The sequence below is a fragment of the Lissotriton vulgaris genome, chromosome 11 (assembly GCF_964263255.1).
Source record: "Lissotriton vulgaris chromosome 11, aLisVul1.2, whole genome shotgun sequence".
Classification (NCBI taxonomy): domain Eukaryota; kingdom Metazoa; phylum Chordata; class Amphibia; order Caudata; family Salamandridae; genus Lissotriton; species Lissotriton vulgaris.
Genome location: NC_141699.1, coordinates 744,264,566 through 744,281,429, shown reverse-complemented (window position 1 = coordinate 744,281,429; position 16,864 = coordinate 744,264,566). Strand labels below are relative to the sequence as shown.

At 46.9% G+C, this 16,864-nt stretch overlaps 1 protein-coding gene across 2 annotated transcripts in view; it reads right to left on the bottom strand.

The window, feature by feature from the left end:
* The window catches only part of PPP2R3A (protein phosphatase 2 regulatory subunit B''alpha), a 1,213,285-nt gene extending 1,196,867 nt beyond the window's left edge, over positions 1-16,418 (bottom strand). The window contains exon 1 of one of the 2 annotated variants that reach the window (XM_086943861.1): positions 16,275-16,418. The gene's annotated coding sequence lies outside the window, so the exon portion shown is untranslated. The remainder of the gene's footprint in view (positions 1-16,274) is intronic. The other variant, XM_086943862.1, reaches the window with a different exon arrangement.
* Positions 16,419-16,864: the final 446 nt, after the last annotated feature.

Genomic DNA, 16,864 nt, shown 5'->3' with positions numbered 1-16,864 from the left:
CTTAATTGCACGAGTATAAGGAAAATTACGCAAAATACTCAAAATTAAAATATTTGGCACTGTATTTTAAAGTGAAATATCTCATTCTGCCTATTTTGGACGCATCTTGAGCACAAAAAAATAGAGCCAAAAACAAGGGTACCAAGAATGACAGCTGTTCACGTATTGGTCATTCGCGATATTCCAGCACAATAACTCGGCTGCAAATGTGGCGAAATTACGCGAAGAGGCGTGATGGCATCATTTCTGGAAATTTCAAATAACAAGTGTACGACAACATTTCTGAAATTGAGCAAATTGGTCGGGTGAAAATGAAATTTCGCCCAGGCCTACAATAGACCTGGAATTACGGAAATGGGACCATGTTAGGGCCGCCGTAAAATGACTCTGCTGTCTCCTGGAAGAATTCAAGATCAAGAATGATTGGAAACCTTCATAAATAGCTAAAGATTTAAGACATTTTGGGTTTTTGCCACATTTTAATGAACACCCCGCGTTCATCATATGGAAATAACCATATTCCCAACCCCTAAACATACAACACTTGCAAAGTAACTAAACAGGTAGATATTCTTCTGTTAGAGGGGCAACGAGTAAAGGTAAAATTAAAAAGGTAAAGGTGAAGAACATAAATCATGTGCCCGGTCCATGCCCTAAGAGACCCAACACCCCTTTCTGTGAGGTCAACCAGGGTGCCTGCATAGCTTAGATGCAGACAGCACAACAGATACATACAGCACTGAGGTTTGGTGGGAGTCACTACCGATCAGGAATGCTTTGGAATTCAATGGGGGGGAGGGGGGCATCTTTTCTAGCCCCATTACGAAGTTTTGGCTTGAAAAAATGTTTTGTTTTCCTTGCTGCATTAATAGGTAAATTAAAAATACAGTGACAAGTTATGTTTAATGAGGAATTCGAGATTACAGTAAGGAAGCACTAGGCCGCTCTTATATTTCAAGGGGCACAAACCATATTATTATGGCTTTTAGGAATTACCAGACACAGGGCACCCTTTGTAACAGTCTGATTTTTATTAACAATGCCTCGCTTACAGGAAGCGCTCTTGTTCTAGCGGGGAAGAGGGTGGGGGGGTGGGGGTGCAGGTGTGTGTCTCTCTCTGCAGAACACAAACATTAGACCAGCCTTCTAACTTATCTTAGTCCATAAGCAGCAAATCAATATGGACAAAAAGAAAGAGAATCAGGGGATTGCTCATGACCGCTGGCAGCTGTAGTGTCGAGTGAGTTTGTGATAACGGAACCCTTGTGGCTCCTGATGGACTCCGTAGAACTGTGAGCAAGCATTTGAGCATAGTGGACTGAATGCAGGTTTAGAATGTGGAGTTCGCCTTTACATGCAGAATAAAGAAGTGTTATACTAAGCTCCGTATGTGATGTAGTAATTGGCTAGTAAATGGGCTGGCGAGGACGCTCCAACTGGCGACGAGATAAGGGATAGGTAACCCGAAGATTTGACAGTACTCTCCCAGAAAGTTTGCCGTGGTCCAGCAAACTACTCGTGAGTGTCACGTGCATCTTTGGCGAAGTGCGAAATCAACGTTTGGCTATGTGGGGACAAAGCGCAGCCCCAGTTCCATGTAAAGTATGTGACGATAAGGAAAGCTTCACCGAGAAGTCTACACATCGCTGGCCGAGAACCTGCTGGGAAAGCCGTAAAGAGCGTTACTATGCAACATAAAGCCATACATCATATGAAGCAATTATACTGCGTGGCAGCGATGAAGCAGGTGTCAGGCAGTACACAGAGATGTTTACAAGCAATGAAATTAAAATACAAAAAAAGGTCATTTGCTTACCAGAACTGAGCAAAGAGAGTCATTGTGCAATAGCGCTGGGGGAAGTGACCTTAGAGGAAGCACCTGTGGTTGTGCTTGAGAAGCTGTCCATACTCAAAGCGGCACACCAACAAAGCTGCCGGGTGGCGGCTCAGAATAACTCCAAAGCTAACTCCAAAGCTCTCCTGAAAGCAAAGGGCTCTGATAGAGACCAAGACGGAGGTCAAAGTTCCACGGACTGTCCAAGATGAACCAGAGGCCGCCACAGTGCATAGAGATGGTATGGATGAAGCTGGTCCTAGCGAACAGCAGATGGTGTTGGAGAGAACTACACCCTCTATGTGAGTCAATCTTGTCAGTCTATTGATGTCTATCAGTGGGACCAGGAAGAGGTCCAAAAGAGAGATTATGTGTAATGTGCTGCCAAGAAGTACACATATTCCCTAGTGGCAGGGAACCATGCAGCTATCAGACCCAAAGAGTCCCGCCCATTACTGTTATTGACCTTCTGGCGAAGGCTGGACCCACTTCTGGTAGATATATCCTGCTCTTTATTCATGCTTATAATCAGATACCACCGCCATTACTGTGACGCCATGTGGTGCCTCTGTATGGCACATACCAAGTTCTTGTAGGGGCAAAGATGCAAGGGGAAGGGGTATGCATACACAGATCCTTCTTGGAAGTGACTTACGCTTCTACCAATCCCAAACACAGCCAATCCACCCTGCCACAGTCAGCGGCCGCCAGTCCTTGTGGCCATCATGTCCTCTCTCGGTCTACGAGTCAGTAAGTGTTTGAGGCACGCACTAGGGTCCGCAAACACCTCAGAGCTACCACACTCCATTGAGGGGCATAAGGCCATTTATATTCTGCACTTTTGGAACATCGATTGTGTCCAAGGAACAGGATATATTCAGGAGTGTGTGGTGGCCCGGCAGAATAGAGTCTATGCTACCATTCAGCAATATTGCTAGCGATGCCCCCAGAATACGACTTATACAAAAATCACATTCAGTTACAGTGAATATGTGTTGATAAGAAGTACCAAAGCAATATTCCCGGGTTTCTCTTCTTGGGTAATTCAATTTCAGCATGTAAGAGGAGACCAATAGTATGGGCCGTGAACGCACATTAAATTCTTTGATTGGGGATGCCCTATTTTTTTTGTAGCCCAAACGGAAAGACATAATACAACTTTGGCAAGATTGCAAACCGAGTTAAATGTTTACCTCTGACGATTGTTGGGACTTGCACATCATGACGTAAAATACCAGCAAGGTTCATAAACTGTATGTTTGTCCACTGTGTATACATTGAGAAAGGTTCTCGATGAGTTACCTGTTTTTTTCTGGCTGGTTTTCAATTGTTTGCAAAATGGCTAGGTAAGTTTAATGGACTTCTAAATGTGCTAGTCATTTGTTGCTCAAATGGACAGAAACTATTCGACTGGGTTAAACAGTCACTGATATGACAACTAGTCATTATAGTAACTACATTCCTGTTTTTAATATTGTCATCACATGAAGAAGAATAAAACTTGGACTGACCTTGGGATGGATGACAATTTTCTTTTTTTTTTAATTGTTTGCAGGCCATAAGAATCCGTTTGGGACACACTGTACACATATCTATTAAAAAGATTTTGGATACCAGATTATCTAAAGGACATCAAGATTGATAGGGTGGCACTGCAGCGTTTGGCCTCCACTCACAATTGTATTTTCAACCACTGGATAATTCCAACAATTTGCCCTCTTTTTAGTGGCTGTGGCATGTGGACAAACAAGCATCTGCTCCTGAGAAAATCGGAGGGTCAATCCATAAAAGGGTTTCTAACTATTGCCCAAACAAGGATTCTTTTAACCCCTTCGACGCTCATGACGAGCTGAGCTCGTCATGAACCGCGGGTGTTTTAAAAACTCAGCGCACAGCGGGAAAACTCGTAGCGCGCATGGGGTTAAGAGGCCATTATTAGATGCCTTGGGGCTTATTACGAGCCTGGCGGTCCACGGACTGCCAGACTCTTGGGGGTGCGCAGTGGCGGTCTTCTGACCGCCCTATTATGACCAGGGTGGTCGGGCTGCCCTGGGACCACCGCAACTGCCAGGGATCTTAGATCCCTGGTGGCAGCAAGGCTTTCTTGAGGCCACCATATGCTTGGCGGGGCTGCCTCACCACCACACTTTTCATAGTGGTGCGACTGCCATGAAAAGTGTGGGATGAGGAAAGAAAGGGGGTCCTACAGGACCGCCCGGTACCTCTGCACCATGGGGTGCATGCTGAGGGGCACATGCTGTGTCCCCCTATCTGCATACACCCTCATGTTCTTGCACATAACAAAATGCACCACATTGTGCATTTGGGTCCATGCAGGCACCTCCGAAAGGATGGATGGTGATAACAGACATATTATGCTACATTGAAAGAAAATAGTTTTTCCGATCAATCTTTGTTGTCTGGTAACTGCTTCAGGGAGCCTCCTGCCTGGGCGATGATTTCAAGGTTAGGCTGACTGAATCAGGCCCTTGAAGGAAAGAGCAGTTACAGATACATCGAGGTCAGTTATTTCATGTAGGTAGCATTGCACAAACGTGTTCATTCTTGAAAAATTACATCTATTAAAAATACAGCTGAACAGGCATTTTGTACATGTGCTCAGATCTAGCGGGATCTCGCTGCGTGATCATTCATTCAGCAGAGATGTTAAGCTGGGGAAGAGTGATTGAGCCGGATATCTGGATGGATATCTGGATGATTATCGGGTTGTGGGTCTTAATGGCCGTAGTCCTGTTGCTGGTATATTGTTGGCGTTGGAATCAAGGTATTTTTACATTGCATCTGATGAGAATGAGAGGTGGGGACTGGTAAGTGTCAGTGATGATTTCTTTGGTGCTGCTTGCTGACTACAAGCCAATTAAGATCAGTAGCTGGTATAAGGGATACTGGAGGAGAAAGAATGAAATATGCACTCCAACCAATCCACACCCTTCATACAATGAGTGTCACACATCAGAAATCAAAAACAAAGGATTTAAAAGCAGGTTATTCCACCTACTTTCCAACATGTTATACCATCCCCTTTGCTAAGTGATAATCAGAATCAAAGAGTTCACAAGATCTTAACATTTTAGGATGCCCTGGCAAATAAAAGCTACTGACTTGATATGTAAAAGAATGCCAGTCACATACCGCACGGATCACGAGAGGATCCATTCCAGATAGGAGTAAATATTTCAGGCCTATTTATTTCTCATCTTTTTGGTACTCTTCATTGGGTAGTTCTAATTGGAAAAACAAATCAAAAAGTAATTGAGTGAAAAGAATGAAACAAGAACGTAGGAGCTACTAACACCTGACAAGGGACAACTTGAGATCTCGAGTACTTGCAGCAGTCATTAACACATTCAACCATAGAATGGTAATGACGTTTAACATTTATTTTGAGTTCAGTTGCTATAGTAAGGCATATCTTGATGCACTCCTGTCCCAATGTTTGGCAACTATGTGCCCTCCAGGACTAACGATAACAGCAACAAGAAATACAGAAGCCGAATGGAAATAAAAGCAGAGAAAGGACTATTGGCCATGCTCTTCCTTTCACCCTCCCTTTACTCCCACTCAGGCATGTCAGAAGTTGTTGCAAGGCCAGGTGAACCCACTGAAGCAGGACCTTCCGTTGAATGAGGACCAGCAGTGGCTCCGCCTATCAAAGCGCATCGAGGACCTCCCTCTCACGACGAGCTGGGAGTGTTGCGGTCTGACTGTTGTGGTTTGGGAGTCTGTCTGTCTTTCATTTCTTTTCTTTTCCTTTGCCGAGCAGGCCTTTGCGGGCGGGATCCATGGCAAGGACACTGCGGGCGGGATCCATGGGCGGGACACAGCGGGCGGGAATCGCAGGCGGGATTCTTGGGCGGGATTTCTCTTTCTTTTGGCCATGATTCATCTCCCTTAGTGTAGCCACGGTTGGGGGTGGGGCTTTTAGCGGCATTTAAGGGCCTCCTCCCTATCTTTCTTTGCTTGGGTTCTCTTTCGGTTCTCGGCCCCGGAAGTACTTCAGCTTTAGCGTCCTGGAGTCCTGTCTGTTCTGGTGGTGCCTTGTCTTGCCTCGCTGGATCACTGACCATCTAGATCACTGACATTTTGGAATCCTTGTGACTACTTTGCCTTGTTTCAGCGTTTTCAAAGATGGATTTTGTCTGTCTCCGGCTGGAGCAGACCTGCCTTATGCTGTTAAGGTTGTAGTGCGTGTTCTGTGCTACGCTACTAAAAGACTTTAGGAGGCAACAGTAGTGGGCATTTTGCATGGACTTTAGGAGAGTTATTGCCCTACTAAGGAATACCTTTTGTTGTTGTTTCAGTGCACTGGGAATGCTTTTTTGGGACCATTTCTTTTTAAGTCAACATTGGTTGACTTTCCCTTATACAAGTGGGTTTTGTTCACCCCAATGTTCTTTTTTCCTGCTCTTACCGGAGGAATTTAGTGCTATGGGACATCCCAAGAGAAGTGACATTAAGATATATCCATATTCCTTGGTGACCTCTGGATGTTCTTTTACCTACTGGAGGCGCTAGATCCTTATCTGGGTATGTCTTGATGCATCAGGGAAAAGGTCTCAATTGGGCACAGCTATAATAATATTGTTCTCTATGGGACTATTTTTCATTCACTGTTTCTTCTTGTTTTGTCTTTCTATTTTGCTGCAGCTTATGGAAGATTGGATAGTCTGCAGTCTTGAGGATGGCCGTATGAATGTCCCTACACCTTTTCCAGTTTTCCACCTGATGCGTTTTTCTCTCGTGTGAACATTGTTGTTTCCACTCGAGGGGCTAAGGCATTAGGTAAGGGGTGGATCGGGCTATCTTCGCTGATGTAGTACCTGTGGTTTCAGGTGAGTGGGGCCAGTACAGGGAGCATCACTGACAGCCTCAGAGTTGGACCTGGCCGCTTCAGTTTTAATTCCTGAAGTGCCCAGGGCTTAGTATTTATCAGTGACACCTCATCACAGAATGGGGTGGGGGTCAGCAAGTCTCACTGCCCCATCCCACTCTATGACAAGGAAGCTGACCAGAGAGGATGCGGTAGTCCCTACCCTTCTGTAACTACCAAAGCTTCCCTTGCTGCAGCAGTAAAGTTTTGTTTTTAGGTCTCGCCGAGACCACCACCACGTCCACCACCACCACCACATCCACCACCACCACATCCACCACCATGTCCACCACCATGTCCACCACCATGACCTCCACCACTTCCACCACATACATCAAGTCCACCACGTCCACTACCACCATGTCCACCACCACGTCCACCACCACCACGTCCACCACCAATGTCCACCACCACCACGCCAACCCACCACATCCACTACCACTACCACCACATCCATCACCACCACCGCCACATCCACCACCGCCACATCCACAACCACTACGTCCACCACCACCACGTCTGCCGCCGCCACCACCACCATGTAAGCCACAACCACCACGTCAGCCACAACCACCACGTCAGCCACAACCACCACGTCAGCCACAACCACGTCAGCCACAACCACCAAGTCCACCACCACGTCCACCACCACCACGTTCACCACGTCCACCACCATCACTTCTACCACCACCACCACTACATCCACCTTCACCACATCCACCACCACGACCACCGCCACACCATGTCCACCACCACAACATACACCACGTCCACCACCACATACACCACCATGTCCACCACCACCACCACCATGTCCACCACCATAACGTCCACCACCACAATGTTCACCACCACAATGTTCACCACCACCACTTCCACCACGCCCACCCACCACATCCACTACCACCACATCCACCACCACCACGTCCACCACCACCACGTCCACCACCACCACGTCCACCACCACCACGTCCACCACCACCACGTCCAACACCACATCCACCACAAATACCACTTCCACCACCACCACTTCCACCACCAACTCCAGCATCACCATGTCCACCACCACGCCCATCACCAAAACCACATCCATCACCACCACCACGTCCACCACCACATCCACCATCTTCACCACGTCCACTACCACCATGTCCACCACCACTACCACGTCCACCACCACCACGTCCACCACCACCGCGTTTACCACCACCACGTCGTCCACTACCATGTCATCCACCACCACAACGTCCACCACCACCACCACCACGTCCATCACCACCATTACATCTACCACCACTACATCTACCACCACGTCCACCACCACGCCCATCACCAAAACCACGTCCATCACCACCACCATGTCCACCACCTTCACCACGTCCACTACCATGTCCACCAGCACCATGTCCACCACCACTTCCACCACTACCACGTCCACTACCACGTCCACCATGTCCACCAGCACCATGTCCACCACCACTTCCACCACTACCACGTCCACCACCACCACCACGTCCACCACCACCACGTCGTCCACCACCACGTCCATCACCACCACTACATCTACCACCACGTCCACCACCACCACGTCCACTACCACCACGTCCACCACCACATCAGCCACCACCACCATGTCCACCAACACCAGGTCCACTACCATGCCCGTCCACCACTACTGCGTCCATCACGTCCACCACCACCTCATCCACCACGGCTACCACCACCAAGTCCACCACCACCACCACAACCACCACCACATCCACCACCATGGCCACCACCACCACGTTCACCACCATGTTCACCACATCCACCACCACCATGTCCACCACCACGTCCACCACCATCACGTCCACCGCCACTACATCCACCACCACGTCCAATACCACCAAGTCCACCACCACATCCACCACCATGGCCACCACCACAACCACCACCACGTCCACCGCCATGGCCACCACCACCACGTTCACCACCATGTCCACCACGTCCACCACCACCACGTCGTCCACCACATCCACCACCACCACCACGTCCACCACCTCGTTCACTACCACGTCCACCACCAAGTCCACTACCACCACGTCCACCACCACCAGGTCCACCACCACATCCACCACCACCATGTGCACCACCACGTCCATCACCACCACCACATCCACCCCCACCACCACTACCACCACCACATCCACCACCACTACGTCCACCACCAAAACCACATCCACCACCACATCCACCACCATCACATCCACCACCACATCCACGTCTACCACCACCACCACGTCAGCCACCACCACCATCACATCCACCACCACCACGTCCACCACCACCACGTCCACCACAACGCTTACCACCACTATCACCACCACCACGTCCACCACCATGTCCACCACCACATCAGCCACCTCCACCACTTCCACCAGGTCCACTACCACCCGGTCCATCACCACCACACCCACCACCACCATGTCCATCTCCACCACCACCCCCCCATCCACCACCACCATGTCCACCACCACCCTTGACGGGTTAAGTGTCACTGTAGGGCAGGGGTAATAGTAGTGTCAACCTCGGCTGTACATGGGACGTTTAAGGATGCATTGGGTGCAGGAATAGGGGCTAGAGGTATTACAGCAGACCCAAGATATATTTTGAAGAAGCGCAATGTCACAGGGGCTCCTGTAAAAGCAATCGCAGCATCTCTACCTCACAGTGACATACCTGCAGGAGCCACTCATTCAAAACAAGCATTGGCATAGCCAATAGGTCTCGTCTTTGGAACCTTATTAGTGTTTAGCCATGCAACACTTGATGTTGTTGCACTAAGGATATTGTGCTGGTTAACTAAACACTTATAAGGTCCCAAAGGCGAGACCTATTGGCTATGCCAATGCTTGTTTAATGTCTGCTGCGTGCGAGGCGTGAGTATGTATGTATATTGTGAGTGCATGCTGTGAATGGGTGTGTGTGTGTGTGTGTGTTATGTGTACGCTCATGGGTGAAAGCATGGGTGTGAGTGAATTTGCATGTGTGGCCCGCATGCCACACCCTCCCCCCCCCCACCACCGCTCCAATTATTGGCTGCCACTGACATGGACCCGTTTCAGAGTTTAATAGAAATGTGCTATATAGAAAGAAAACAGGACAGAGACAGATCGGGAACTATATAGTGTGTTGAACCATGTTAGCAGCTTTATTATTAATTATGTCGCAGCACAAGGGGGGGGGGGGGGCAAAAAAACAGCAGGGCTTGGGAAATAGTGACAATCTGATGAGTCAGCTACCACACAATCATATGTCGTTTTTGAACAATTGTACTGGAACTGGATGTTTACAAATATTGTATGTCCAAGCCAACTGAAACAAAAATCATAATGTTTCTTTTTTAACAGATATAAAGTTTCCACATTTGCCACATAATTCACTGTATGCTGCATAAATCGCAGAGGTAACAAGCATTTGCAATGCAATAGGTCTCGCATTAGGAAAGTTTGAGCTATTGGTATTGTAAATGACACATTTTTTATTTATTTATGTGTTGGTTTTGAAAATAGCGAAATTAATAGCTTTGTCATTTACAATGCCAATAGTTATAACTTTTGCAAATATGACACCTATACCATTTGTAATGCAATATGTGTTGTATTTACGTGACTTAGATGTATTGATATTACACATAACAATGGCTTTTAATTTTTTTAAATAATTAATACTTAAATAAAAGTTATTGTAATTTATAATGGCAATAGCTTAAAGTTTTGTAAATAACTTTTGTGAAGATTATGTTCAGTGTATTTTATTGTGACGAAAATCCAAGAACAGAAGTGAAATATTAACATCTTTTTGTGACATTTGTAATAAAGCTTGAAACATTGATAGAACATATTTGAACCAGTTGTTGTTGAATGGTTGCACAGATTGATGCAGTGGTGGCACTGAGTGATGTTGTGGTGGCGACACGTAATGCTGTGGCGTTCAGTGATGCTGTGGTGCCCCTGAGTGATGCTGTGGTGGTGCTGAGTGATGCTGTGGTGATGTGATAGATAGAGTGAGCTTTTGTTTATAATAAAGTTGTACATTTTGTCTTCGACCTCCACTCCACCTCTGTGTTTTTCTTTTGCTGAAACTCCCTAACGGGTTCAATACAAAAACTATGTATGTCACATGAAGAATAATACGTGGAAAAAATCCTTTAATTTTTCACTGTTGAAAACGTGTTTTTATTTCTGAAGTGATTCTGCTTGTTACATACACGTTGTGAACGCTTTTTGTTGCCAACATGCCAAATTAAATGGAAAAAAGGCACATAGTGTTCCATGGCGACCACAATGATGTCTGCTAGGCTGTTGGCTAATATTGTGGTGTGTGCTATGGTGGTGTGTGCTAGTGTTGTGTTGTTTCTAGTCTTGTTAGCTATGGTGTTGGGGCCTATGTTGATTGTGTCTATTTTTTGGGCGGCTATTGTTGTTTCGTCTAGTGTGTTTGTGTATGATAGTGTGTTTATGTGTGAGAGGGTGTGTGTGTGTGTGTGTGTGTGAGGGTGTGTGTGTGATCGAAGGGGTGTGTGTGTGAGGGGGTGTGTGTGTGAGGGAGGGTGTGTGTGTGTGAGTGATGGTGGGTGTGTGTTAGCGAGGTGGTGTGTTTGTGAGAGTAGGAGTGTGTTTGTGTTTTTGTGAGCTAGAGAGAGAGAGAGGTGTTGAGGTAGAGAGATGTATAGAGAGCTAGAGGTGGTGAGGGATATATAGAGAGATTGCGAGAGATGTTGTGAATGAGAGAGATTGAGAGAAAGAGGCTGTGTTGTATAGAGATATAGAGAGAGAGTGAGTTCTGAAAATCTTGAGGTATGTTTTTTATAGAGTTATAGAGTGTTTTGGAGTGAGAGAGATAGAGTGATGTATGGAGGGTGAGCAAGAGACATGTATTGCGGTAGAGTGAGACTGATGTATAGACTGAGAGCAAGAGTGCAGTTTTTAATGTGGGCATGAGAGAGTTGGCTATTTATATTGAGTGATTTGGCAACTGAGAGAGTGTGATTTGGCAATTGAGAGAGAGTGATGTGGTAATTGTGATATAGAATGAGGCTGTTAGTGGGTTTGAGAGAGCGAGAGAGTGATTAATGTGGCGACTATGAGAGATAGAAAGTGATTTGGGAATGGACATAGTGAAAGTGTGGTGTTGATGGAGAGAGAGAGAGTGATGTATGGATGGAGAGAGAGAGTGATGTATGGAGGGAGAGGGAGAGTGATGTATGGAGGGAGAGAGAGAGTGCTGTGTGGAGTGAGAGAGAGAGTGAGTGGCATGCTACCCGTCCGCTAACCACTTCAGCGCTGCATAAGGGGTAGTAGGCACTATATACATACCTATACCACGCCATACTATGGAACCTTTTGCAATAGAACATCAGTGACCTGCATGTCTGAAAGTGAAACCAATGACGCAGTTGCACGGCGTTCCCTATCTGGGACGCTTCTTTGGAATGTTTCTATTTATCTGGGTTGAAGGTGAAGTTCTGGATTTTGGGCGGGTGAATTGGTGACAGACAGTCGGCGGGGCCGTGGGCCAGGCAGTGCAGTAGGAAGTGCTGCTCTTTGCAGTTTCCAGTAATTGGGGTCTCCTTAAATTGTATCTGCCCCTGCTTGTTATGTTTATATGCCTTAAAATGCAAAAATCGGCCCCACGTACAAACAAATGTATATTCTTGAGGAGAAAACGGCAAAAATATATATATATCCTGAATCGAAAGCCCACACCACACACAGGAAGAACGTACTCGGTAAAGAAAACAAGCAGCTGATGCCCTAGGATGTTACCCAAGCATTGGAAATATACACACGCTCTGAGGCTGGAGTGGGGGCTGAAGCGAGGAGAGGCACCCAGAGGTGCCATTAGGAATGTGTAAGCACTAAAAAAACAAGTCAAGCACAGTGGAGAAGGGCGGAGGGTGCTGCTCTGTCCAGACTTTGCAGGGGAACGAGGGGTAGGGCGGGTTTGAGAACAGCTTAAAATCTTGCACAGGATGAATTTATATAGGAACAAATATTTTGTCTGAGCTGCTACAAAATGCATGGGTAAGGGAGACTACAAAGCATTCCGTATTTCCCATTAAACCCAGTCCTTGAAATACAGTAACATTTTATTACATTTTATTGCACTTATTTTTAAGGCACTTGGTTTGACACTCCTCTATAAATGGAAACACAAACTTTCAATGTACGTTGTTTGGCCAGTCCAGCCCTGCTGGGAAAATGTTTACAAATACCCATGGCCTATACAGTGTGAGCCCAGAGGGCCAAATGCGAGGGGCATATGCTACCAAGCAAGCTTCCCTCACATCAGTTCACTCATTCGAACGTTGATAAATTAGAAACAAAAAAAAACAAGCAAAGCAAGCCTTTAATGAGCTGTTCTGTCTAAATAATGTTTTTACAATTGCATTTTAAACACCTACCTTGAGTAACATTTTAAATATTGTTCTGCAGCATTAAAAACACCACACAAGCAATGAGGCAGTCGCGCGTCAGCTTAACTGCAGAGTCCGACAGCTTCGCATTGGATAAGTGACTGTTCGTAATGCCGATGCCGAGACCAGCGTCCCAGTACATGAGTAACCCCTGAGACGCCACTGTAGCCCCCGGACGAAGCGCCCCCTGGGGATTTCTATGAGCCTGACTGTAAAGCTCATGCTAATGGCGCAGAAGGTCACAGAGGTCACTGGATAATGACAGTCGATGTGACTGACGGCGTTTCTGGCCGGGTAATGGGCTGCCCCAGCAGGCTGGAATATTAAATAACTGCCGGGGGCAGTCGAACGTGTATCAAGCGGACGCTTTCAAGGCACGCTCACAATACAATGCACTGCGCAGAGCACGAATGACGCCTGGTATTGTTTTTCTGACAATGGCAGCGTGAAGAGTGCATGGAAACATAGCACAATGTGACTGAAAGTCGGGCTGCAAGATGGATGAAGCGGTGCCCCTGCTGCGCCTCACTGTCTCGGTTTCCCTCAGGGCTGCGCGTGCTCGGCTTCAAACCAGGCAGTGACAAATCTCGCGAGAAGGAGATGGCGTTTTAGTAGCTGGCACCTGCATCCCAGCTTATAATACTGACCAAAAACCGTTCGCCTCTGGGTAAATCCTTTATTTGTTCTCTCAAACTGGGAATGCAATTACTAATTTCTGTTTGATAGAATTACCAGTTTTGAAATGTACCGGGAATCATTTACAACAAACATAATGCATGTATGGTATTTTTGTATTGCAACCTAGCTAGAAAACATCAGAGCAGTGAACTTTATATGCGCGACAATTTACCAATTTACATCAAGTGGGTTTTATAACAAGCCGTGAGCGTGCACTCTCCCGAACTTCCGGTCTCGGGATGTGCACGCTCACGGCAGTCGTGGGGCGGGACTTCCGTCTTTTGGAGAAGCCCGCGCCCACTCTCACAAAGTGGATGGCAGCAGAAGTCAGGAGAGGCGGCTGAGGCGGTAAGTGGGGCTTGGGGGGCTTGGCACCTGTGTGTGAGCGTGTGTGTATGCAGTGTGTGTGTGTGCGCGTGCGTGTATGCAGTGTGTGTGCGCATGTGACTGGAGAGGCATGGCTGACCCTGGCAATCGGCTTCTGGAGATGTGCACGGCTGGGGGGGGGGGGGCGGGGCATGCGCGTCCACGAGGAGCAATCCGCGCTCGTTCACCAGTTGACCTCCCTTGAGGAGCCACTCGCTGACAATAGGTCGAGACAGAGCTCGACCTAAAAATGTACATCTAGCTCAAAGGAAACAAAGGGACTTGAAACACCACACAGGGACCAGCCCCAGAGCTGAGTCTTTGCAAAAATGAACTGATCCTCCTTAGTTGTTCATTGTTTTAGTCGTGCGTTTTACAAAGATCGTGTAAACAAGCTCAATAAATGGGTCTGGAGACAGGTTTTGTCAGCAGGAGGGAAAACATTAAATACTTAAAGGAATGATTCCTTGTTTGCCTTGCGTATGGTTTGTTTCACTCTTTCAATATTCGCATAAATTTACGTTTACATCACAAGAGACGATTCTCAAAGCAGCACTTATTTCAATGAAGACACTTTAGAGGATTCTCAAACATAATTTGCCTCTTTTTAACGTTCTGCACTCTAGTGAGTCATTTACATCATAAATATGAAATATGATGTTCTGCTCTCCACGCCTAATTTGTAATGGATAGGGAGCTTCCAAAAGCCCTTCTTAGTGTGAACACAGGTTAAGGCTAAAGCTGTGCAGAATAAATAAAGTACAGCAATTACTGCAAAGTATTTGCACATTTAAGCGAATTTTCACCAAATGCAATATTCCAAAAGTTTTACACAAAGTGTTTTAATTAGGGAATTACAAGGAAAGTGTAAATGAAATATATTACTCCTGTATTTTAGATGCAATACAAAATTATTAAAAACTGACAGTTAACATTTTAAATAGGCTTTGCTGAATGCTGAAAGTTTTTTTCTTAAACAACATGTATATTTTTATATCAAAGGGGTCCATTGTGTATCAATGTGTGTTAAATTTCAAAGACACCAATGCCATAGAATGTGTTGCATAATTTGCTTTAAATGGCTTAATAGACAGCATAAGTTGCCTTGCTCCATAATTTATCCTTGGCCTTTATTGCAGATGTATTACAGTTACCATAAGCATAGTCACACGCTGCTCCCTGCTAAAACACAGTACGGCTAACACAAATAAAACATAGTATGACCACAGGTACGGGGCAGTACCGAATGGTCGTTGGTAAAAACACTAATCGGTTAATGCTATTAAACAAGGGATATACAATAATGTAAAGCTAGCAGTGACATAACAGGCTCGTGTGAAACTCAGACTAGTTAAAACTAACAGAGCGGGTTTGTTACAAAATTACCACACAGCACCAGCAAAAAAATACGTTTTAGTATGAAAAAGCAACAAGCACCCAACCAAAACACAAGATGACCAAAGCTTAAGTAAAGTATTTATACACAACACTGGCTGATAGAATACACCATTGCCCAAGAAACGTGATATTCCAAAACACCCAGCACTGCCCGAACGCATACAGAGTAAACCAGCTGTTCAAACTAATTGGAAACACAATCACTGCGGCTCACAGTGCGTCTTTGAAGGTATCAGGACACCAGGCTCCTTGTAGCTTTACTTCTGCGATGAACATTATCAAACACCAGGAAAACGTGGCACTCCGTCCATCGAAAACAGCATGCCCCACGGCCACTAAGCGCTAGGAGTTCTGTCTGATGTTTACCTCTGCACTACAGGCACACCTGCACTTCTGAAGCTACTCTTGTGTGCCAGGCTGCTGTGCCCTCTCTGCAATGCTACTTGGCATTTCTCTGCAAGGCTGCCCTTTCCTCCTGTGGAAGACTGCCCTGCTTCGCCAGACTGTTCTGTTGAGCTCTACGCTGCTCTCTGCCCACTGGTGACATTTACTACTGCCCTCTGCCAGGATTAGGGGTCTACTATAATGTGCCAGCTTCTCGTGTGTTAGGCTGCCCTGGTCCCTCCTGTGCCATCTTGCTATACCCTCACCTGTGGCAACCGTCCTGCTCCCTCCTGTGCCAGGCTGCTCCATACGCGCCTATGCCCACCAGCCGTGCTCCTGTGCCAGTGCGCTCCACTTTCTCTCCAGGTGCCAGCTCGCATAACAATCACTCACACAGAAGAACATGTTCTGGGAGTCATCTGGAAGGGGGCGTACTGCTAATGTGTAAGGTAGCCTGCGATTGGAGCATTAGTGGCATCCTAGCCAATTGAAGCGCACTATACAGAAATCCGAAGTGCTGATTGGCTGCGGTTCGCACGTGCCTTTATCCGTCCCGCCCTCTTGTAGTCGACGGGTGCGCCCGGTTTGGAGCACTCGTAAAACTGAGTTGTGTTACTTATGGACCGGGCGGGCAGTGATGGCCCTTCGTGGACCAGGCTGGTCAGAGTAGGTTGCTGCCTCCTGCAGTGAGGGACAGGATGAGGCGCTATGGGCAGAGCTGCAGGGAGACACGGCTGTGTCCCGGCGCCGGTTCAGCATCCTTGTGATTCTGGGCAAAGGAGGAGTTCTCCTGGTGCCTATAATTTGATCCGGGCATCATGCGATGTAACCGGTGCTCATGTAAAGCGCCCCAATG